General features: G+C 41.1%; 1 long non-coding RNA gene across 2 annotated transcripts in view; it reads left to right on the top strand.

Annotated features, from left to right (window-relative positions):
• Positions 1–23,605, top strand: part of LOC310705849 — a 45,150-nt gene extending 21,545 nt beyond the window's left edge. Inside the window, exons 3-4 of one of the 2 annotated variants that reach the window (XR_014525491.1) lie at positions 22,329–22,551; positions 23,415–23,605. This is a non-coding gene — a long non-coding RNA (uncharacterized lncRNA). Of the gene's footprint in view, positions 1–22,328; positions 22,661–23,414 lie in introns of those variants that run through there. The other variant, XR_014525492.1, reaches the window with a different exon arrangement.
• Positions 23,606–25,559: the final 1,954 nt, after the last annotated feature.

Below are 25,559 nucleotides of genomic sequence, written 5' to 3'. Positions count from 1 at the left end.
ATCTCATAAGACAATTTTTTTTCATCTTTCTGTCATCGTAACAACTTCCACGGTGTTAGTCTGTTAAAGGGGGGGAAATAAGCATCTTTTAGTATCTTAGAAAGTAAGGAGTTTATTATGGTGTAAGCTTTTGCAGACCAAATTAACTGATGAAATGGCTTCTAATCTATGAAGGCTTGTGCCATAATAAATGCATTAGTCTGCAACAAGACTCTTCATTGTTTTTGACCATCAGTATTTTCCCTGACCCACAAATAATCTTACTACATTTCCAGATCTTCGTTTTAGTCCTGATATTTCATAGTTCACTCTCTGTATCTTTGAATCCACACATCTATACATTGGGTTGGACTTGGTCATGCTTAGAGGAGACCCAGGGATTTCAAGTATGACAAACTCTAGACCCAACCCAGTGCATTAAGGCAGTGCACAATGAGTCAACGGTGCCTCACTTTTTGTGGGGGGGATACTAACCTAGGGTGACTGACCCATATAAAGATATTAGACAGAGGGTTTGGTTTAATCAATGACATGGTAGTGAATTTCAATCTCATCATCTGTCCCCCAGCCCTCAATTTTTTCATTCCAGTCTTAGTGGGAGTGGGGCAAGCTCACTCTCCACATAACCCTAACATTAACAATGGCAGGCTTTGGGCTCCCAAATTTCAGCAGTACCCTGTGCGATGCTAAAGTCCCCCCACCCCACCTCTGTTCTACAGAATTGTTGAAGCACCCCTGCAGCATGGAACCCAGTGCCGTCATACCAGTTATGCCACTCTAAAACAGCCTCTGTTAACAACAATGTTACATTTCATATTTTGCTTACATTCATTTAAATGAATTTGTACTATATTTTAGTTAGGATTTTTATTATCACATCTACAGTGGATTTGACTATTTCACATTTTTTAAGCCACGTTGTGGCTGTCACCCGCTTGGAATACTTGAGTGCGACCAACACATGAGCCACATAAGGCACTAAATTGCTGTCAAGTGTGACAGGAGTCACCAATATTTTCAGACCAGTCGCCACAGTTTGAATTCTGAGAAGGTGCTGTGAGCATGTCATGAAATGACTGCTTGGAGGCATGGCATAATACAACATGGGTGCCATGTGGGGCATGATATAACACAACATGGCTCTCATGGGAGCATGGCATGACACACAATTAGAGCAAGTATAGTCATTTCTGCTTCACTCCACAGGCAACCTCAAGCTTACCATGGGAAATCGGTGATGTCCTGCTGGTACTGATTAAACAGATCACATAATATTTATTTCTGTCTCTCTCTCACACAATGATAATTGCTGTCTAATAAGAACTGTTTTCTCAGTATCAGGAAAAATAAACAAGGAGGCCACACCACATTCACATTCAGTCTTACATGAGTCTAGGAAACAGCATAAACTCGTACATTAGCTCTACCTGTGTCAAACACTGAAGGATGAATGGTGAAGGTTTGAGGAAGATGATACAGTTGAGCCAACCTCTGATTTGATGTCTTGAATTAATATCTCACAGGGTTTTTTTTAATTAAATTGTAGTGCACAGTGAAATTCTAAAAGACACAGAAATAACAACACAGCATGTTCCTTGTTTTCTTTTGATTCCTCCTGTATATGAATTTTATCTTCTGAGAAGGATCTTCAAAAATGTTGTGAAATATGAAGAACATGCTCTGGCTATGTCATTAGGTATCGGTGTGTAGCTTGATCCTATACATGTTTATTCTGAAGGGAGGTCCATGAGTTCAAGAAAGTGTGCATAGGATTCTAGCCTTAGGCATCTATTAACAAATCATTTGCTCCATTTAAGCTTATGAAAGGGAGCAAAACTGCTGCTTCATATTCCCCGAGGTATTTATGAGGTATGAGGCATCTAAAAGAAATTTACATCAACCTGTTATGACTTTATACTTTTCCATCAAATAATGGCCTTGTGCATGGAACAGAGACCCGAGGGAATATATTTGACAGTGAACAAATAGAGCCAAGCAGCTCATAATATTTATAACACCTTTTCCACACAGTTACAGGGGATCAGCTAGTTTCATTTCTTTCTTTTTTATGATTTCATCGTTTGATCCATGAGGCCACTTACCAAATTTGTACATAATGTGTCTGAAAAGTCCTGTGTTTTCCTTAATAAATTGAGGCTTTGTCATGAGCCTAACATTTTTATGGCCAAATGCTGTTAGCAGCTTCTGAGACAACAGCTCATATGACTGGGTGTAGAAGCACAACCACTCACCGTGGCAGGTTCCAGTCACTCAAAGCCTGTGGGTGTGCATGTGCTGCCCCATCACAGAGAAAGTGAAAAGTCAGTCATGGCACCCATAGACTGAAGATGAGGGAAGGGCCCTAGCTCATTGTTGGAGCATCTGGTCCTGGGTTCCATCCCCAGCATCTCCAGGTAGGGGTGGGGGAGACTTCTGTTTGAAATGCTGGATAGCAGCTGCCAGTCAGTGAAGACAGTCCTGAGCTAGATTGACCAATGGTCTGACTTGGTATAATAATAATAATAATTGTTAAGTTGTGGGTGAACATATCAGGCGACACAGCAATTCTTCAAACAGCTCTTGCTTATTCACATGCCAGAACAGAACTGAACTGAAGGCCAGGGTTCAGTCAGCCTGCTCATATAGAGCTCCAGTACAATGTAACTGTAACAATTTTCTAAAACTATCCAATCACTGAACGTCACTTCCGATCCCTTATTTGCAAAACTATCTACAGAATCCCCCTGCTGGCCCAGGGTGAGAACTTCAGTAAATAATAATAATAATAATAATAATAATAATAATAATAATAATAATTTATTTTTGCCCCACCCATCTGGCTGGGCATCCCCAGCCACTCCGGGCAGCTTCCAAAAATTTTGTTTATAATACTGTAATACATCAAACATTAAAAGCTTCCCTAAACAGGGCTGCCTTCAAGGCAGCTTCCTCTGAAGGGATTGGTACATGGAATGCTACAAGTGCATCTCAGATTTTAGACAGGTAATAGAATCCACTAATCCACATTCATTTCTGGACGAACAGGGCTTCTGCTTCTGACTCTGCTATTGTGTAACCCTGCCAAGTCTGTACTGTGCTAAGTCAAAGGGAGCCTCCTCCTCCTCCTAGTTGCAATGATGTTGGTGCCTGCTAAGTGCAAGGACACGCCTCTCACCCTCAACAATCTCTTGGTGTTGGCAGATGAGAAATACAACACATGGATTAGATTGAGAAGTGACAAGGGTCACAGAGAGAGGAGTGGAAATTGGCTTACTTCCTCCCTTCCCCTCCCTTTATTTAACTATCTTAACCATTTTTGTTTGTTTCTACTGTTGTTTTCTGCTGCACTTGTTCCACATGCATGCTAAGCAAGAAGTAGAGAAGGCATAACATGTGAGAGAGAGCCTATGTGTAAAACTTGAAATGGCTGTTGCCGCAGCAGGTAAGCAAGTAGGAATGTGCCTGGCTGCCAGGTCCACTTGGAATCACTGAGGGCTGTGCCATAGGTGCGCTCATATTTCATGGGGATGCATGGCAAGCTGCATGGTTGGAAAGAAGGAAGAAAGGCATGCTGGCTTGCTCGCTGGCTCTGCTTAAACACTGGTTGCCACTCTGATGAGGGCAGTAATATCCTGCTGCTATCCTCAGGTGAGTCCACTGTTGACAGCCTAGCCCAGAGCCTGCCTGCCTGCTCTGTTGGCTTGTCCAGAGTAGTATATTAGTCCAACAAGTGCTATCACAGCAGGAGAACGAGAGAGAGAGAGAGAGCAGTGTGTTGGTCTGGTTTTCATCTCATGGAAGAACATATCTTGATGAGAGACAGAGAGGGATATAATTGGTTTGTGTTTCCATGTTGCTTAATAACTTGTTATACATGTAACCTGACCTGGAGTCTGTAGCTTGGCTCCCTTTCTCAAATTATCTGCTCTGCATGAACCTTGGGTCCTCATGGATTCACTGGCTACACTTTCATATGAGTAGTTTCAGCCTTGAACTCCCAAACATGATTACAAAATATGAGGTATGTTTGTAAAAGCAGTGGCAGAACCAGCCCTAAATAAAGGCTACCCCTCTTTGGGTATGAATATCTCTAGCCACAGAATGTTGTTGTTGTTGTTGTTGATGATGATGATGATGATGATTTATTTACAGTCCTATACCCACAGGTCTCAGGGCAGTTCACAGGGTGGCTGAAGTGGCTAACATGTCTCCAAATCAATATAAAACAGGGATGGGGAACACGTGGCCCTCCAGATGTTAGTGAAATCCAATTCCCATCAGCCCTAGTATGGTGAAGGGTCAAGGAAGTTGGAGTCCACCAACATCTGGAGAGCCACAAGTTCCCCATCCCTGCTTTTATATTGATATAGAGACATGATGATGCCTGAAATAAATTGTGGTAGTTATTCCAAGTGGGTGGAGAGCATTCGCTGGCCAAAGTAGGTGCTGATTTTCCATTATGTGATTCTGTACACTGAACTAGACTGGTTTCAGGTATGATCGTGTGTGTGTGTGTATCATTCAAAGCTGCACCATCTTGCTCAGTTCACTTTGGATTGCATGGCTGAGCCTCTGAACGCTGGTTCATTACTGCTGCAGAGAAGCGAAATTGTCTCTAACAAATGTCCTCCTCAGTCATGCTGAATAGCATCTTCAGGATTATCCCACTGATTCCAGCATAAATAGTTTTGAAGAATCTGTTCCCAAGAAAGGCATTTCCTGACAAGAAAGGTCAGTGTATATTCAAAGGAGAATACTAACTGGAGTTGATGCTGTTTCTCCCATGCAGGTGAAACTACTCAGCTGTTAATTCATAGAGACAGAGCATCTTAAGGCAGAATCACTGGAGGATGTTTTGGCTTGTCATTTTGTGGTTTCAGTAGCTGCTCTGAGGTCATGGCTGCAACTGCATGTGAGAGACAAAATGTGAAAAAGATTCACTGTGAATATATATCTGTGGCTATTGATCCTCCTGAGAACTGAACAATCTCATCAATAACCTGGCTGGCTGGAGGGCTTTAAAACAAAACCAGGCCTTGCCTTATGCATGAAAGTCTTAAGAAAAGTCAATATGGGACCAGTAGCAAAGTTCTTTCGAACTACTGAAGTCTATGAGCATACTCTCCAACATCTTGCTTATCAAAAGTCTTTGATCCAGCGCTCTGGTGTGAGAGAGCTGATTCACACAAGATCATGAGACCAAAAAACAAGCATCTTTTGGTCTGGAATGAACCAGCTGACTCACGCCAGAGTGCTGGACCAAAAAACGGGATGGCTTTTGTAATTCTGAGATGTCCTGCTCAATTCGGGATGGTTGAGCGATATGTATGAGTTGGTATACGATTGAGTAGTTAGGATGAGGATGTAAGTAGTATATTAGTGAAGGTGGGTACCTGAGGTATGGCACCACAACCATATAGTTTGGGGCAGGACAACAGCTAAACAAACTGAGCTGGGAGTAATTGGAAAAGGTCATCATCCCCAAATGTGTTGGCGTTGTATTATGCAAAGTATAACACATTCATTGTTGTGTGCTATATGGATGTGGTCAAATGTTGTTGTTTAGTTGTTTAGCCATGTCCGACTCTTTGTGACCCCATGGACCAGAGCACGCCAGGCACTCCTGTCTTCCACTGCCTCCCGCAGTTTGGTCAGACTCATGTTTGTAGCTTCGAGAACACTGTCCAACCATCAAGTCCTCTGTTGTCCCCTTCTCCTTGTGCCCTCCATCTTTCCCAGCATCAGGGTCTTTTCCAGGGAGTCTTTTCTTCTCATGAGGTGGTCAAAGTATTGGAGCCTCAGCTTCACGATCTATCCTTCCAGTGAGCACTCAGGGCTGATTTCCTTAAGAATGGATTCGTTTGATCTTCTTGCAGTCCATGGGACTCTCAAGAGTCTCCTCCAGCACCATAATTCAAAAGCATCAATTCTTTGGCGGTCAGCCTTCTTTATGGTCCAGCTCTCACTTCCATACATCACTACTGGGAAAACCATGGCTTTAACTATACAGACCTTTGTTGGTAAGGTGATGTCTCTGCTTTTTAAGATGCTGTCTAGGTTTGCAATCGCCTTTCTCCCAAGGAGCAGTCGTCTTTTAATTTCGTGACTGCTGTCACCATCATGTGGTTAAATAAACATCTGGAATTGAGAAAATGCTCTGTGATATATATATATATATATATATATATATATATATATATACACACACACACACACACACACACGCAGGGCAGAAGAATAAGTATGGCTTTCACTATGTCTCAAAATCCCAGCCTTCATACATAAGTCCATCATTTAAATTCAGATAAATTATGAACTACCCATGTCAGTCTTGAGTAATCTTACTTTTTTGGTAGGGGGGAGCTGAGGTCAATTAAGAAAGAATCTCAAGCTTCTAAATCCATATAGGCTTAACATAATAATGGAGAGATGAGATCAATTACTAGTGGAATGTCAAGGGTACAAACTTAAATGGTAATGATTCAGTGTCTGGCCTTGGTGCTCAAAAGTCAAGGTTGGAAAGTAAGGCAAGGTCAGATTTTAAATTTCTTGATGTGAACAACAGATATTTATACAAAGTATAAATCCTTATGAGTAGGACTGATGAGTAAGCAATTTATTGATCTAAATCTTTCGTAGCCAAAGTATATGCAAAGCTTGTGCTATCATACCTAATTCAGAGAGGAACAAGGAGGGACAATACTTATCTCACTTGTGGCCTCTAACTTTATTTATTTATTTACAAATGCAATATAATAAACATAAATTTAACTACAACTTGAGTGAAATAATGGGAAATTATAGAGTTAAATATTGACTCCTATTAATATGGGTTACAGCTAAAACTCCCCCTTTAGCTTGTTCTAGTGGTTACTTTCATATTCCTATACAGCTGTATGTTAACTTGTTCTTCAATAAACAGCCTCTTGTGAGCAATGAGATCACATTTTGTCTGAGTTTGTTCCATTGGCTACATCATCAGGTCGCTTTTCAATCTTCCAATGAACCAGATTGATGCAATACCTAATAAAACAAGTATGAATAGTTGTTTGGTGCATAACATGCCCTCTTTTTCAGTATGTAATACACCAATCAATTAGTATAGAGCAGCTTGTGAAATAGTTTCTTAGGATACTGCCACTCACCCCATCAAACAACCTCACTTACCATCTGTACAGATGCATGAAACCCCTGTAAGAATTTTTGCCAGCTTTATTCAGTTCTGCTAACAATCCTTGAATATTTCATCTGAAGAGGAACCTCTGCTTCAAAATTTTACTCTGAGTAAGCGCTAGTGACAATCTGAGGACTGCTTTGAGAAATGTCACAGGTCTCATGGAAATTCTTTTAGTTCTGTGGTTTGAAAATGCCTTGGATATTTGAGGAAGAACAGCCAAATTGAATTTTCCATGAGGTGAAATTTCAGTGGTCATTGCAGACATTTGGAGCTAGAAGTGAATTAACCACATCACATTGCCAGAGGAACCTGTCTTCTGAAACATGTTGAGATGTAATCAAGTCCTCTTAGGTGGAACTTCTGAGAACCAGTATCTCCTCTTTCTGCATTCTTTCTGGAAGGGAATTTCATACCATCTCTCAAAAAAAAATCCTGTCCTAGCAAGGAGGGCTGGCTGTCATAAGAAGTGAAAGGACAGAGGTGGGATTTTAGTGGTGTTGGAAATAAGTGTCGGAGAAATCACCGAGTAATGATTGGAATTGGGCCCAATTTCACTAGTGACACTGAGGCCATAATTATGCCTCTCCTGGTGCTCATGGAATTAAATTTGAACATTCTCATCATGACTTCTTTCCACTGTCCAGAGGGATCCGCTGCTTATGTTTTGCAATGTGTGAAGTATAAAACCTACTTTTAACTAACACCTGATCTTTCTCGATAGTAATAATTACAGACTGTTTTAATAAAATGCATTCCATTCAAATATTTCCTCGTAGCAAAATTATGAGGATCAGAAAGAATAGCAAGCTCTTTAATGAGAATGAGGGAGTGTTTTAAAGCTTAAACTGTTCACTTCTTTGACTACATTGAAAAATTATCGGTTGAGCTTGACCACAGGCTAGCTTTCTGGGAAAAACAGATTAATCAATATTGGTTTTAAGATATTTTTTTGTGGGGGGTAATGTTGAAACAATGGGCAACTCTATGATCAGCAGGAGGATTGGTCAAATTGCTTCTTAATCTTTTAGACATGTTCTTCTATATCAGTTGGCAAGGATCCAAAATGTTTTGAACATCACTGCACATAGCTCTACTCAGCCAAAATTCATTAAGAGTCTCTTTCTCTTTTGTGCAGTTTATGCAACATAATACTGCACTCCTGATGAGTAATCCAGCTAGTTGTTATATGAATGCATGCTAATTACTAGTCACATCACATTTTTCAAGTCTGTACACAACAGCAAAATTGTCTCGGCTCTCCCCAAGTATTGAAGGAGACACCATTCATGGCTTTCTAAATAATTTTTGTTGATGAGTCCAGTGACTGGTGTCTTTTATTATTCACTAAAAGCTGAGGTGGTGGCAAGGGAATCCGAATTCACTCTACCTAATAGGAAAATGTTCTCCAGCCCAGACAATTAGATGGAAGCTCCTAATTTTTTTATCACTCTTAAAAGATATTTTCAATTAGCCATTCTGCAGTTTCATTGCTATGAAATGCATGGAAATATCTGAGGTTGAAGCTTTCAGACCACTTACTCTGAAGTCACCCCATTTATTGCAGTGGAATAGCTCCAAAGGTTTTCTGATATCACATTCATACCCAGCACAGAATGGTGCATATAAATGTCTCATCACATTAAATAAAAAATGGCAAATACATCTGCAGATAGATAGATATAGATATAGATATAAACAACAATAAAAAAGTAACAAGTATCCTAAAAAAAATCTAATAACAAGCAGGTTCTGTTAAACTGAAAAGAAAATAAATAGTAGCTAATACGGTACTATAACAAGACAAATCAGGTGATATTTTAAAGACTTTTGGGACAGACTTATCCCAAAAGACTTAAGGTGCACCAGTTTAGAGAGAGATGCCATAATTTGGGTGCCAGCATTGAGAAAGCCTTGTTTCTGGTATCCATCCACTCAGAAGATAGTGAACACCCAGAGAATGCCTAAAATCTTATTTTCTGAAAGGCTTATGTGGGGAAGGGAATCCTTCAGGCACCCCAGCTCCAGACCATATAAGGCACAGAATACCACAACCAACACTTTACTGTTCTATACTTAGTTCCCTATTTTGCCAATTCAGCCCTGGGCTATAGGAACCTACCTTATACTGAGTCAGACCAATGGCCCATCTAACTCACTGTTATCTATACTGACAGGCAGCCACTCTGGTGGAGATGCTGGAGCTTGAACGTGGGACCATCTGCATGCAAAATGGATGAACTACAGTCCTTCACTAAATTGTACATTGCTATAGTGTGACTTAAGACAAAGGATATTGAATATTCTTTTAGTAGGATTATTTCAACTTTCCCACATGGGTTCCCATTGCGCAAGATCTACTGCAGCCCGCACAGTGCAAATAAAATGGCTCCTTGCTGTTTGCTGAGCTTTACACATCCTAGAATTTTACCCAGCTTATGTAACTGGCCTTTTAAATAATTGTTAATGTTGCTGCCATTGTTAGTTCTGGTTATTTTAGTTCAGAGGATTAATTGTGTTTTTAATATACCATGAACCATCTTGGGTGGGCTACGCCCCCAAAGGCAACATATCAATAAATAAAGTTTTGTATGTTTCTGCTGCTGTATAAAGTGTAAGAAGAGTTCGAGGACTACAAGATGGTTAAAATCATATGGCAAGAGATATTTTGCTTCAACAATATTTTTATCAACAAGCCTTGAATCAAGGGACAGAGAGACGGGCAAGAGAGAAAGAGAGAGAGTTGATATTTGCAGAGAAGATTGCCAAGAAGTAGACAAACTTCAAGATAGGTCAGAGGACCTTCAGTATGAATAGGAAGTCAGCCAACCCTTGGATAGCTTGGAAAAGGCTGGAAAGACTGACAAGTGATTTTGAAGAACAGATTTGACAAGGAGCTTTGATGAGTAGTGCCTTTGTCACCTGCTGATAAGAGTTCCATCAAAGCCAAAGAATGACGGGCTTTCTTTACCAGACAACTCAGAGGAACCCATCATTCTAAACTGAATTTTCTAAGGGGAAGGAAATGCCCAAGGAATTATCCAGTTATCACATCCAGAAGCTAATCAGCCAGTCTTGTCCAAGACAAGATGCGTTATTGCAGTTGGCTTGAAATAAGCTACAAACCAATCAAGCAAATTGAGAGAGAAAGGACATACCATCTCTTCGCTCTTCATCCACATGGGCTTATGCTTGGTTAAAAAAAATTATCATCCCCACCCCCTGTGAATCTGCATCCGCATGAATCAGTCCCCTTGGGACTGGATGTGAAAGCAAATAGCCCAAGGTGTAGTTTAGCAACTGCACACAAGATGGCATGAGGAAGCGCCACCAGAATTATCTAAGGACAATGAGTAATTGGTGCAACAATTGTATGCCCTTATATGACTCTGCTGTGCTAGAAATAAGGCTAGGGACAGGGAGCTTAAACAATAAGCTGTTTATACAGAGCTGGAGCATGGTTAACCAGCATACACATAGTGACATCCTAAATCTCCCGTGACCTTTAACCACAATTCTCTGTGACTTTAAAGGGATCCAGGGTCACTCTTCTCAAAGATATTAGACAACCAGGATGAGCAGCCAGTAAGAGTTTTACAAATTCTGTGCCCTAAAGCAGACAACCGCAGCGATTAATATATATTACTTCTGACACGTAAGTGAATATCCTACATGTGCATTTTGTTGTGGCTAAATTAAAGGACTTGAGAGAAAGAATACATCAGTCTGGCACCAAGATTAATAGTCAAATTAGGAAAACCTTTTCTGTTAAACTAAAATAGGGTCACAGCAAAGATAATATGAAGGTTTAAGTCTGCAATCCTAGACTTGCTTACTAGCGAATAAGGCCCATTGAGTATAGTGAGATTTATCACATGCATAAGCATCCTCTGGATCTCAACAAATAGGAAATCATGATTCTTCAGGGCCAAATATAGTGACTATGGCACAACAGTGCAGCCCCATTCAATGCAAGAGGTTCTACCATTTTTGCTTGTTCTTCTAGGGAAATTGTCCCACATTTCTGTAAAGTGCCGCCTGTTGGGCTTGCTGCAGCGAAATGGCTTTTGTCTTCCCCATTGTGGTGATGAGTCTAGTAGTCTCCCCCATTGGAGCAATGAAGCACTGAACTTCTAACCTTTTCAGAGACCTTTAACATCCTTGGGATCTTCTCAGTTATCCTACTGGCATTACTGAGAAACATTTTTCTTCTGCCAAGATTAGGTTGCTTATACCACTGATCAGCTTGGGCCAAAAGTAAAGTTAATTTCAGAGTGACCCTCTTACAAGGTAACACCCTTTTCCCCCAGAAGGTTTGTTTTGTCATCTGATTATAATTATCATTCATTTCATTTCTATATCCGTTTATATTTTTAAGCAAAAAAATCTCCAAGTGGTTTACAGCTTACATTAAAACATACAATAAAACTGGATAAAGCCTGGAGAAGAGGAGGCTGAGAGGAGATATGATGGTCATCTTCAAATACCTAAAGGGGTGTTCCATGGAGGATGGAGCAAGCTGGCTTTCTCCTGTTCTGGCAGGTAGGATTTGAACCAATTGATTCAAGTTACAAGAAAGGAAGAACTTTCTGACAGCAAGTGCTGTTCGACAGTGGAACGGTCTCCTTCAGGAAGTTATGGACTCTAAGCAGAGGTTGGATGGCCCCTTGTCATGGATGCTTTAGTTGAGATTCCTGCATTGAAGGGGGTTGGACTAGATGACCCTTGGGTCCTTTCCAGGTCTACAATTCTATGATTCTATGACTCTATAGTAAAACATTGCTGTTTTATTCATTCAAAGCAATATATTTAACTGGAAACTAAAATATTATCTTAAAGATTTCATATTAAAACATTGCAAAGAGGTCAGCTACAGAATGCACATTTAACATAGCAAAGTTAACAAAAAATATTTATCTTAAACATTTCAAAACAAAACATTACTAAAGGAAGTCAAATATAAAATGTGCATTTAAAACAGAGAATAAAATATTATCCTAAGCATGATGGCATCTACATTCTGCACTCTAAGGCTGCATGTGGTCTTCTGAATAATTTTGTGTGGTCTTCAATCTAATTTCAAAAGCTCTCTGCCAGAGGTTGGGGAAGGGCAAATACCAGTCCAAACAAGGAGATTCCCACCCCACTTGCACCTCCATTGCTGGGATCCTGTCACTTACATATAGTGTTGGCTTTATTCCAGAGAGCAAACTCTCCCCCCTAGAAATATACTTTGATCCTTCAGTGCCCACCCAGATCTTTCCCCCCGGTGCCACCACTGCTGTCTGCAAGTGAGCAGGTCAGAGTGATCTGTTCCTGCCCTAGCAGTCTGGTGATTGGCGATGGAGACAGAAGAGAAGGAAGGAGAAAGAGAGAGAATGGACTGACAGAAAGAGAACAAGAGAAACGGGGTGGGCTGCACCCACCAGTGGCCCTTCACATTGCCAACATGTGGACCCCAACAAATTACCCTTGAATGAACACAGTCCTCATCAGAAAAATTGTTCTCTCACCTGCTCTGTGGGCTGCCCTGGGAAGCCTCGTCTATTTGTATCTCTATATTACAGCCTTATCTCCTCCCCCCCCCACCATTCAAAAGCATGAAGGAGAATTGAACTGGAAAGTAAGTTCCTGCAATATATGAGAATAATATAATACATGTAATTTATGTGTTATACTTTGTATTTGTTTATATGTTTATATAATGATAAACCAATAAAAACTCATTTGGGGGGGGGGGAGAGAAGCTGATAATGGCAGGATCCTTCTGTGAAAAATGTGTCCTCAGGAATGAAATTGTATTTTGCAGAAACCACAGAGATTATAAATATAGCATTATCATTTTTCATCATGTACCAGTAAACTAAGATGTCTGGTGGAAATTTGATGCAAGGCATTTGTAGCCTTCACATCAGGAAAGGGCTGCCTCACTGTGTTCTGATATAGGATTCTGAAAGTGGGGTGGAAATGGTACAACTACCAATATACACTTTATTTATTCAATTCATATCCCACTTTTTTCTCTCCAGTGAGTACAAGGTGGCATACATGGTTCTCCCTCATCCTCATTTAACCCCCACAACAATCCTGTGAGGTGGGTTAGGCTGAGAGGCAGTGAGTGGCCGAAGGTCACCCAGTGAGCTTCATGACCCGATCTCCTGGCCCTAGTTCAACACTAACCACTATTCCTCACTGAAAATGTAGTCTAGCAGCTTAATGTCATAACACAATTACTGCATTGATCTTTGTTGAAGCATGTTGCAGTCATGAGACATTCTACAGTGGGGATCTGCAGTGTCTGGTTTCCTGGGGGGGGGGTGACATTTGCGAGAAAACTGGAGGAGTAGGGTAGAATATTGTTACCAGATGTCCCCTTTTCCCGGGGACAGTCCCCGGATTTACAAATCTGTCCCCGGACAAAATCCGTCCCCAGAATGTCCCCTGATTTCATTTAATGTCCCCGAATTTATATTTTAAGTGTTGTAGATTTATTAGTAGGGAATGAATGTTGTGTGGTTGGTTCAATGGCACAAGAGACATCATATGGTGACTTCCTGTGAGGCAAAATGGTGGGCGCCACGGCAGTGAGCAGCTCCTGAAGCCAGCCAGAGCCAACTGCGCTACCAGGCTGGGTCCGGGCTGCTGAGACTGCCGCTGCCACTGCCATTGTCAAGGGAGAACTGGGGACGGCTGGAGCATCAACTGGGGGAACCGCTGACCTCCCCCCCCCCAGTGACCCAAATTGAGCTGGGAGTGAGAGCGCCCTACCGGCCGACTGCCCAGCAGTGCTCTGGGGCCAGAAAAACCCTGGAGCCGATGCAGCGAAAACGAGGAGAGGAGGAGAAGGAAGAGAGAGAAAGAGGAACGAGAAAAAAGAGGGGAGCCCTGACCTTGCCGTGTTCCTGCCACCACCGCCGTTTAGGAGGAGAGGTAGGAGAGCACCGGGAGGGCAAGGACACGTGGCCAAGCCCAGGCCCGGCTCGAGCCTACTCCACGGCGGCTAGCACTCCAAGAGAGCAAGCCGGGGCTCAGAGGAAGGCTGCGTGACAGAGGAGACTACAGAAGACAATATATTACTTCTTTTAAAAAAAAACCCAAACTTTTTAATAAGCTTTTTTTCCCTTTACAAAAAAAAAAGTGTCCCCGGATTATTTGGGGGGGGAAATTGGTAACTTTAGGGTAAAATTAAACACATTACTTTCCCATCTGCAGATTCTACTCTGCAAATGTGACCTGCCCCTAGAGAATGAGGGGAGAACAGAATAGTCTGTTCCACTCTGTGACATTTTGACAGAGAATGGAATGTTCTATTCTACCCAAACCTGTGTGAATTGCAGAAGACAGGATTGCTTCTACAGTTCACTGTGGGTGTACACACACTGGAAGAACTCAGCAGAACTGAGACCCTTTGCATATACTTGAAGCCATCCAGTATGCTTTTTTTTTTGTTATTTTTTTGGGGGCGGGAGAGGGGCTGTAAAAGACATCACTACCACAACAGATCATCAGAGTGTTCACTTCAGGAATGTAATGCAGATTATTTCCACAACCTCTTCCACAGTGAAGCCCTTAGATACTGTTAAGATGTGTTGATAAAAACCGCACCAACTGTTTCATTGATGGTCTTGGAACATATGACGGTTGGGTTAGAGTGACTAGTCATATGTAACTTACCCAGAGCTGCTCCCTCCCTCCCTCCCTCCCTCCCTCACTCTCTCTCTCTCTCTGTGTGTGTCTGCTTGATACTCACCATGAAGTTGCTGCAGTAAGTGCCACGCTTTGAACATTTGGGGGGTAAGTGCTGGTACTCTGTACCATTGAGTACCCCCAGAAGAAAGCATTGCCTGCACCGCACTAGTCCTCACCTGGCATGCCCCCAGGTCCTTCAAGGCAGGAATTTGCAAGCAAAATCCTCTTTTCCTTCGCAGGGGGCCTCTGTTTATTTCTAGGCTAGGTCCAGAACTTGCTGCCAAACAGGCGATTTTAACTATGTTCTGGAAATTCTGTTATGCTCGCTGGAATATACAGTACCAGCCCAAACTCCAGTGGTAGTAGAATTTTGTTCCCCTCTTACTGATGACTGGCAGATGAATCTGGGGAACATATTATGCAAAGCTGGAACCCCATGCCTTGCCACAAACAGTAGTTATTCTGTTGGTGTTCTATGTGAAAGGAAATAACTGAAACATTGGGAAACAAATTACATATGTTTCTAGACCTGCTTGGAAACTTTCACATGTTTATATAACAGAGCCATTCTAATTGTGACTGTTTTGCAAGTGAATGGATGTGGATCAGTGTACCAGGCCCTTAGCTCTCTTGTCCTTAAAATGCATTCTGTGAAATGAGGTCTGTATCTGTTAATAATGTTTAACCTTTCTAAAGTGGCATCTTAGATTAAAACATGGGTGTAATGTGTTGCTTTCTCATATTATTGTACAGTCTGCTTTAGCTGAATACCTGTCAACACTTAGTGTACTTATCAGATGTATAGCTGTTTTAAATGTAATCTGTAACCATTAGCAGATGCTGCAGCATGCGGCTATATTGGATATCCACCTGTCTCTGGCATGTTAGGAGCCTGAAAATCCTTTCCCAGCTGAGAAAGTGTGAGCGTATGCAAGAGCAATTTCAAAATGTTGCTGCCTCTCGACATAAATATCAGTTTTACTTTTAAGGAACCTTGAATGTTCCCATGAATGCATCTGTTAGTGAAATCTACACAGGACCAAGTTATCTCATCAAATGGCTACAACTTTCCTGATGCTATTGTAAACATCCACAAAAGATAGGTGGCACAGCCAACAGGTAAAACCCAAGGATGAAATGAAATAATGTGCTTTGGTAGAACCAAAAAGATGGAAAGCAGGTCTGAGGAAGAAAAAAAGGGAAAGGAAAGTGCCTTGTGTATTTAAAACATTGTAGTCTGGACTTGGCTCAGCAAGTTGTCTGTAAGATGTAGTCAGCCTTTAATTTAATAACTACAGTGGTACTCTACTTACAAATGCAATCCATTTCGAGGTGCCGTTTGCACCCTGAAAAGTCTGTAAGTAGAGTGCCACTACTGCACATGCGCGAAGCATGATAGAGTGCTTCTGTGCATGCGCAAAGCATGCAAATCGTTTCTGAGCATGTGCGTGGGGCGAGCCCGGAAGTAAACACTTCCGGGTTTGCCACATTCGTAACCTGAAAAGCCACAATGTGAAGCAAACATAACACAAGATATGACTGTAAATTGTATGCTTATTTAGAAACAGAATAAGGAAGAGTGTGGTAGAAATATCTTAACCTATTTTTACAGTAACAGTAATTTACACCGCTCTTAATTTACATCCGTTTAGCAAAATGATTATCTTTTATGCATATTCTCACATATGGAAGAGAAACATAACCTAGTTTTTACCCAATAGTTGCATTCCCAGTTGCAATGTACCTTAACTCAGAACATTATGATTAAGTGAGGAAATGCATTTTAAGCAATAAAATCATAATCTACTTCTGCATCTCCATTTATAATTGCATAAAGACAGAGATATTTCACATAAGCTCTGTTTAAATATGCTTAAGCATACACCCAGCAACTGAATTCAATATATTTTAACTGGATTCAATATATATTATCAGTTAATCATTGAACTGTGACATTTCATTTGAGTTTCAGAGTAATATATCTCTTCTTAATAGCAGGTAAGTTGATATCAAACAGATTTTGGTTTGCAATGGAATTGCAGAGCATGCGAGGTGATCTGTCTGTTGCTTTTCTGGTTGTAAATATTCATGTAAGTAAGGTGAAAGAGCTGTTAATTGGCCAATGCACCAGTAAACCAGCAGTCAACATGGCAAAGTTGTATTTTGCATTTCCTCCATCTTATATGTCAACTCTGCATGTTATACTAGAGCAATGAGTTCAGAGAGTGCTACTAGCCCAGCAACAAACCCCATTATTGTTTTAACAAAGTGTCCATTGCACAAAGGGGTTGTATTTCCCAGGAATAAAGACTGAAGGAGACATTTGTATACCTTTCAGCACTATGCTTATGGTATCTCAATAAACATCAAGGCATCTACGTCCAAGCAAACCTGCGCACATGATATGTAGCAATAGTCTCATAATGGGATTGCAGCTGTCAGGCAGCTTAGCAGGAATGATTTGCCACATTTGCCTTTAACAGGCTACTGAAGTATTGACAGCGCAGTTGCTTTGTGCCCCATCACAGCTACACATACCATGAGGCGTAAGGATTGAAAATATACCAAGGTGCTGTCTTTATTATTAGCCTATTTAGTACTTTGAATCCAAAGTGCTTCTTTGTTCTGTGCCTCCTCTGTGCTTGGCACTTCAATTTTTACAAATCAGAGAACTGAACAGCTTGCTCCTGTGCATGTTTACTTCAGCCGCACTTTGCCCAATGAAATTGACTTCCGGCTTGCAACTGTGCATGTTCATATGAGTCTAGCTCCAGTGGCAGTCTTTTTGAAGCCACCCAGAATCTCCCATATGAATTTGGCCTCTGTCTTATATTCTTCCTACTGAATCTTCCTACTGAATCAAAGTGGCACCGCAGAAGCTGCCTTTGTGTCTTCTGCAGCCCTGATCACGCAGCATTCCAGAACATATTTCTACACTGTCTTTTCTCAGTGTGTGGATGTTTGGTCAGGGCCAGGGCCAGGAAGATTTGTGACATCAGGAATGACCCCAAAGGCACAGCCCTGCTTCCTCTTAATCACGTGGAGTTGCCGCCATGCAATTAACCTATGAAGGGGGCTACAGTGGGTTGTAGAACTGATTTCATGATCAAACTATCAGGTGTGTGCCTAAATTCAGTTTGAATTATCAGCTTTTGGCATGGCTAGGTTGATCTTGCTGTACCCAGCACTGGAAGCCAATTTGCTAATAGGTTTTGATAGGGTCTGGAGAAGCAAAATGAACACCTTTAATATGACATTGTGCATAACAACACTTTTATCAAATCACCATCTCCAAAATAATAAGAGATTTGCACCTTTAATGATGCTCTGTTGCTTCATTAACAGATAGCACTGTGTCTTCTCTGGGGAAGGAATAAATCCTTATACTTGTGTTTAGAAAAATGAGAAAGAGAGAAAGATCAGCATGAAGGTGTTATGAGGACATGGATATCCTCCTCCTAATCCACAGCGATTAGTGGCATATCTGCATTGATGCTACTTTGCATAAGAATATCCTTTTGCCCTTGACTTTATCACAGGCTAAACTTAATGGGCCAGGAGCTTTCATTCATTTCAAACTAGGTTACATCCAAGATGAATTTGGTTCTCAAATACAAGACTGAGTGCATGGTAATAACATAAAAAACCTGTAATCAGGAGGACTTAACCATTCTGTCCTAGCAGTCAGCAACCTCCAGCTACTGTAGCGACATTGCATCAAATAACTATGAAATTCTAGGGGGGTGGGGAGAGTCTTGTTTTCATCATAAATACTGTTCTCAAATTAGTATTTAATGGATTTGCACAGAGTTTGGTAGCTGCAGCTTGCAATACTAACTTTTGTAGTGCTTTGGTTAAATTGGTAATCAGCCTAAAAACGTCTTAGGACTGACCCTTTTTGTGTCTTAGAGAAGTGAATGAAAACTGTATATAAGTGCCTTTGTATGATGTAATAGGCCTTTCTCTGAGTCTCCTTCCTGTCAGAGATGATGTGGGCAGTGTTTGCAGAGAGTGCCTTGTCAGTCGTGGTGCCCTGGTCTGGAGCTCATGTCCTATCTAGCACCAGCTGAAGGTTACTTTGATCAGTGGTGAGAACCACTGATTTGGACAAACCATGCCTATTTTTCCTGGACCTGACATTATATATCACATCAGGCATAGACAAGTTCAAGCTGTGGCTAAAGGATGAAGAGTGGAGAGTAATCTTTGAATGCAAACCTTTGCAGCAAAAATGGACACCTTTTGATTTGGTATCAACTTTTGGCTGCAAAGGAAGAATTGGGAGGGCATTTTGAGTGCACTCCTGATTCTTCCCTTACATTCTCTGCCTTGAATTCAAAGGTTCTTCCTTTGCAGAGGCAGCTTCAGTTTAAGTGGTGCCTGCAAAAGGGGGGGGGGGAATGATCACTTGACGGCACATTTAGTGTGTTCTCCTTATTCTTTCCTTTGAAATACAAGTACTATCTCCTGGTGTCATGGTGTCATCAGGTGATTGGCAGAATGGCAGTTGGGAGGGTCTGTCCAGTTGTCAAAGGGGCCCATGGAGGTGGGTTAGTTCAACATCCATCCTGCTGGCTGGATCTAGTTTTCCATCTGTCATTTAGATTGACTCACTTTATTCTGAACTTATGATGAAATTCTAGCTGCTTTGCTTACTTGTGTGGCTTACTTGGTTTTATAATTATTTTTAATCACCCTTTGTATGGTGCCCTGAGTAAACATTCTCAACATCACTCAAATAAATAAAAAATAAAAGCTCCACATATTCCTATCAGAATCCTACACAGGCAAGAGATGGAGTCAGGGTGAAAAGGCAAGCAGACACAGTTCTCTGAGCCCACCCCTGCTTCTGCCTCTCTTGGCTTGGCTCTGTCCCTGCCTTGTCACAGTTCAGCTAGAACTGACCCTTCTAGCTTCAGTCAGATTTACTCCGCTATAGCCTGTGAAAAGCAGCAGGGAGCCTAAACCTGTGTCAACCCAATCACGGCCATGGTGGATGATCTGCACCTAGAGATGGCTGGGCAAAACTATATCCTGCTCTATTATTAGTTCTTGCAAAAGCTTTTGTTGCCAGTGACAATGAGGTGTTTGTTACGATGGGATTAGCTGGTGCTTCGGGACCTATCTCTATTGTATATATGCCTGGCAAGGACAAGCCATTACTGCATCTTCATGCCTGAAAAAGCTAAAGGAGATGGATTTCTCCAGGTCTTACAACAGGGGTCAGCAAACTTTTTCAGCAGGAGGCCGGTCCACTGTCCCTCAGATCTTGTGGGGGGCTGGACTATATTTTTTGGGGGTGGGGATGAACAAATTCCTATGCCCCACAAATAACCCAGAGATGCATTTTAAATAAAAGCACACATTCTACTCATGTCAAAACACAAGGCAGGCCCCACAAATAAGCCAGAGATGCATTTTAAATAAAAGGACACATTCTACTCATGTAAAAACACACTGATTCCCGGACCGTCCGCAGGCCAGATTTAGAAGGCAATTGGGCCAGATCCAGCCTCCAGGCCTTAGTTTGCCTACCCATGTCATACAATGACAAAAGGCACAGAACCTTTGTCCAAAAAGGGGGGACAAACCCATCATAGGGAAAATCTTGTTCTAGCCCCACATCATTGGAGTGCACATTATTCACATGATGCACATTATTCCCATGTACAGGCAGCTCCCCATTTGTGCAGAGGTTGCATTCTAGGTCATTGCACATGTCAGTGGTCATGCATAAGCCCATTCTGCCCCCATCCCCCTCAGGGGCAAAAAGCAGCACACACAAAAGCGGTTGTGTGTACATTGGTTGCATGCAATGTGGTCATTCCCTGTATACATAATACCAGTCATTTCAATGTGTACATGATGCAAATTGTCAAAATGCTAAAAATTGGGCATGGATTCCAAGTTTGGTACTATCGATGCATTGATGACAGCCTTTAATGAACACCATTCTCATCCAAATCAAGCCCTGAAGCCACTCTGCTTACTCAGTGCCTTTTCATGGTTGGCAGCTAAATACAAATGGGACAATTAAGATGGTATGTACACAATACTGAGCCAATGGAAATTATTGTTTTGTATGAGGCATGAGTGCACTTACTATTGCTGAGATGCAGCCCTTTCTGGTCAGTTAGGTTCATAGACTTGGTTCATAGAATTTTCCAAATGGGGTTTTTGTTCCCTAGAAGCCCCAACACTAAAATCAAATCCCAGAATTTGAAAGTGGCACAGCAGTACTTTGTGGTCAACAATCCCTCTATTTACACAAACTTACCATAACATATCTTGGACTTATTTTCCTAAAATCTGGCAGTTTTAGAAAAATAAGCCTGAGATATAGAATTATTAATGGTTTGCAAGAAGGCACTATGCAAAGAGCTCAACTGCATAAGGCCCTTATAAATTACGTGAACCTAACCATGTCTCTTGACTGAGAGTTTGCCAATTGATGCTAAAGTACAGTCTGTAATGCATTTCACAGTAGGTAAAACTGTGTGGAATACAATGCCATTTCTGTCTTAGAGTTTACATAAAGCTCCTATGTTTATATAAACATATGACAAACATACTATTCTGCTCCCATATAAGATTTGGAAAGTCAAACAAAGAAGCTCTGCTTTGCCTTCATGACACAAAAGATATTGTCCATAACCCCTTTTAGCTTACCAGCTTCTTTCAAACAACTATAACTTCCCAGATATACTTTGCATTTTGAAGGCCTTGTTGACATACTGCTAGGGTAATATGTCATGCATCATGGATCTTGGCTGGGTTCCTAAAGGCGTTTCATCAAAGGAAGATGACACTGAACCTCATGGATTCTACTGCCCCTTTCTGCATTTATATATTTAGAAAAAGCTGAGCTGCATATTCAGCTCTTTTGAAAACATATACACTGTAGTCCCTTTGCCAAAAGAGCATACGTATCTGTCAGAATTTAAACCTTTGAAATAGTGCTTTCCTTCTATTTTCTTTCTTGACATGCATTTCCTTGGTTCTTCCATGGCTATTTGTGCTAAGCTAGTGGGAATGAGTGCTGTCGAGAGCTGCTATGGCTTTTACTTGGTGATTTAAAGATGAGGGACAGTCACTCATCTTCTTGCATCAGGACAAACTTCTGTCTTCCTGAAAACATCATGACCAGAAAAAGTCTCAAATATAGGATCCAAAGAACTAAGTGAATACCTAGTTTGGTCCTGTTTGCTGTCTTTCTTAGGGGGAATTGGGGGGCAAGTTCCTATTAGGAGGCAACTGGCTCAGCAGTCTTTTGTAAGGGGTGACAAGGGAATAGAATTATTTCATATTATTTTATTATTTTATTTCTACTTGATTTCATTTTTTAAAAAAAGTTATTTCGTTTTCCATTTGCCTGAACTGCATTCATGTTGCTTTTGTTTTTCATGGGTTATTAGTTCATTTGTTTTTGTTTTTCATTCATTTTCTCTCCCATTTATTTCAACAGGAGACACAGCCAGTCTTATGTTGCCTAGAACTTTGGTGCTTTCCATCCAAATGTCATGAAATTTGCAGCCATTCCTGCATCAGACCTCCACATTTCAGATAGATGGGACAACATAACTCCATTTTGTAAGCCCAAATTGATATCTGACAATTTCATTGCACTTTTTCTCCCTTCCTCCACCCCTAAGAACTCCTTGTGAGCTGAACACAAAGCTCTAGCCAAGGTAAATCCATGCAACTAGAAACAAATGACTTGAAATTAAGCAAACTGTCATTTTCATTTCATTCATTTTAATTCCCATTTGTTTCCACTATAAAAGCAACTGAAACAAATGGGGCTTCTTTTCATTTTTCATTCATTTTTTTTAATGAATGCAACCTCTAGACCCTTGCAGTGAAATGCACATTCTAATGCAAAATAGTATTGGTTTTGGTTGCCTTGACAATAAGGGTGTTCCTACAGCAGCACATTAGCTACCTACCTAAACCTGCACCCAAAACATAAAAATGAATTCGCAGTTCCACTATGTGTCAAATAAAAATTGCGATTAGACTGCAGTAGGCCAGCACTTGGTCAGCGTTGCAGCCAAGGTCAGGCTATGACTGTCATGACTCTCCAAAGGTCCTCTTTATGCCTGGTGCTGCCGCCACCACCCCTTTAACACAGATGTCAGTGTTTGAAATTGGGCCTTTCTGCATGCAAAGGATCTGCCCTGCCCCAGAGCTATGGCCCCTACCATCGCCAAAGTCACTGTTAAGAAGCAATGCTAGGGATGTCTGAAACACAGTGTCAAGGTCTATAGAATTTAATCCCAGCTCATTTACAGTAACCGTTCCAAGTCTTTAATTTGAAAAGGATGACTAACAGATTTCCGACGAGTCTTTTTTGGAGGGGCCAGCACTGCAGAAACTTGGTTTTAATTTAAAGAATGCCCCTGTCAATGCAAAGTGGCTGTTAATTACTCTCCATATTTTATTCATGGTCCCTTTAGAGACTCTTTATATGAAGGCAATCTAAAGACAACATAAATGAGAACCTTGCATAGCATTTTTTCATAAGCTGCTGTGTTTTCTCCTGTCATTTCAGCATTGCAAATCTTTTGGATCTCAAGCATGCATAGGAATGCCTATAGTGAGAAGAGGAACCGAGTCAATTATAAATAAATATAGGCAGCTGGCAGCATTTTTCGATAAGCAACAATAATTTTAAGAAATCTCTACTGCCACAACGTCCCCTTTTATTTTATTTTGTCTTTTTGTCTTCTGTTTCTTTGTTTGGAGGTGAGCAGGGTGGTGGTGGTAATATATTAACCTGATTTACATCTTGTAGATGCTAGTTGTAGGTAACTGGCAATGTTATTTGTTAGGTGTGGGAAAGGTAATATTAGGAATGGGTGGATCAGTTTGGCGCTTGATTTGTATTTTTTATTTGTATTAAAAAACTAATAATTTTATGCAAGAGATGCTATCTGTGCATGAACATATACCACCCAGAACACAGAGAGACATAATTTTTTAAAACAATAATAATGGTTGAGGTTATTTATTCATGAGCTACCTCTTTGCCACCAGCAACATACAAAAATTGAAGATCAGGGTAGTTTCTACAACAGTGTGATAGAAATATACCTGCATGGTACATAAATGAAGGATTCATCTAGAGCAGGTATGGTCATGAGGCCATACCAGGTTGGTTGCAGCAAAGCTATTGCTGCCATGTTGGATTCCAGCTTAGGCTGACCAGACCACAGGAGCACTACATGCATGTCAGGACTAGGAAATACTCTTCTGATGAGATGCTTATGTTATCCATTTTCACAAGTGCCACAATGTGGCAGGAGAAAGGCGTGAGACATTTTTAATACTGTGCATATTGTTGGCTAACCACAATATGCTTTTCTAGCGCTGTTAACTATAAATCAAAAGTGAAAATGTGAATGTAGGTCCCATGTTGCAGCTTGGGAGTCAGAGACCTCACTCCTGTCCGCAACCATACTGCAGCATTCTGCACTAACCAAATAACTCTATTGCCTCATGTAGGATAAGACCTAGCATAGTGTAATAACGTTTGAGGTTTGACAGTGGAGAGCTGCTTTGAAATCTTCACATAGCCATGAAATTCACTGGGTGACCCTGTACCAGTTCCTCACCATCTCCCAACATAACTAATTCTTGTAGAACCATTGTGATGGAAGGGCAGAAGACACCAGGGGTTGCCAGTTTTGGTGTCATTAACCAACATGAACAATGGTCAGGAATGATGGGAGCGGTCCATAATATCTGGGTAGCACTATGTGGGCTATTGCTGATGTTTTCCCTCCCTAGATAAGGGGCAATATTTATTTGTAATATTTATATAGAAAGTTTGAGCTTTCTTTGCCTACTCTGAATAGAGGCAGAACTGTGCTGCTAATAATTTCTTTAGGCAAAACTAAGAGCTTTTTGTAATTCTTAGGGGAAAGTTTGGAAAGCCAGTTAAATTAAATAAAGATGGTGTTCCTAGACTTGGGACAGTTCTTCTACAGAGCGGTGTAGCTGCCCTAAGAACATTTACTTATCTGGGCATAAATAAAGGATGATTGTGGGAAATTAGAATGTTTTGGAAACCTACGCATTACTCATGAAGATTAATTACAGAGCCTTCTCCCGTTGAACTTTGTGCAAAAAGATCCCGTTGACGCATAGCAAGCAGACTGCGCCCACAGTTGGCTTTGTTTGTCTTGTAATGTCAAATAATCTTTCAGACACTCCATCGACCTAGTATATTCCAGCCATCATTTATTCATCTCTCTTGGCTAGACTCAACAGAATCTTCCTGTGAGTGTAGTTGGCCAATATTTTGGAAGACACATCTCCTTGGGGCATGGTGACCTGTGGTATGGAAAGAATGCAAGCTGAAGTGATATAACCATGGTTTTTATTTACTGTCAAGTTGGTGAGTGGCACAGTGATGTTAGTATTCTTATCACCGCGTGCTAACATATATATATTGTTGTGAAGCTTACTGGCGTAACAGACATGGTTTCAGCAGAAAGATGAAAATAATGGCTAGAAGTCACTTGCCTGAATACACACTTTGACATATGCAGTAAACAATAATCAAGGTAGTACATTTTAGGTAAATGCATTACAATTGGCATGATAGCCTAATTGCATAGAAGGACTCACTTTTGTCTGCTATAACAACTAGGGTTGTCTTCTTGCAGTGATAGTGTCTATACTTTACACACAG

Source organism: Podarcis liolepis (genome assembly GCF_965112155.1).
Source record: "Podarcis liolepis genome assembly, chromosome: 4".
Classification (NCBI taxonomy): Eukaryota; Metazoa; Chordata; class Lepidosauria; order Squamata; family Lacertidae; genus Podarcis; species Podarcis liolepis.
The sequence above is the reverse complement of the archived record's forward strand: the minus strand, read 5'-3'. Positions and strand labels throughout refer to the sequence as shown.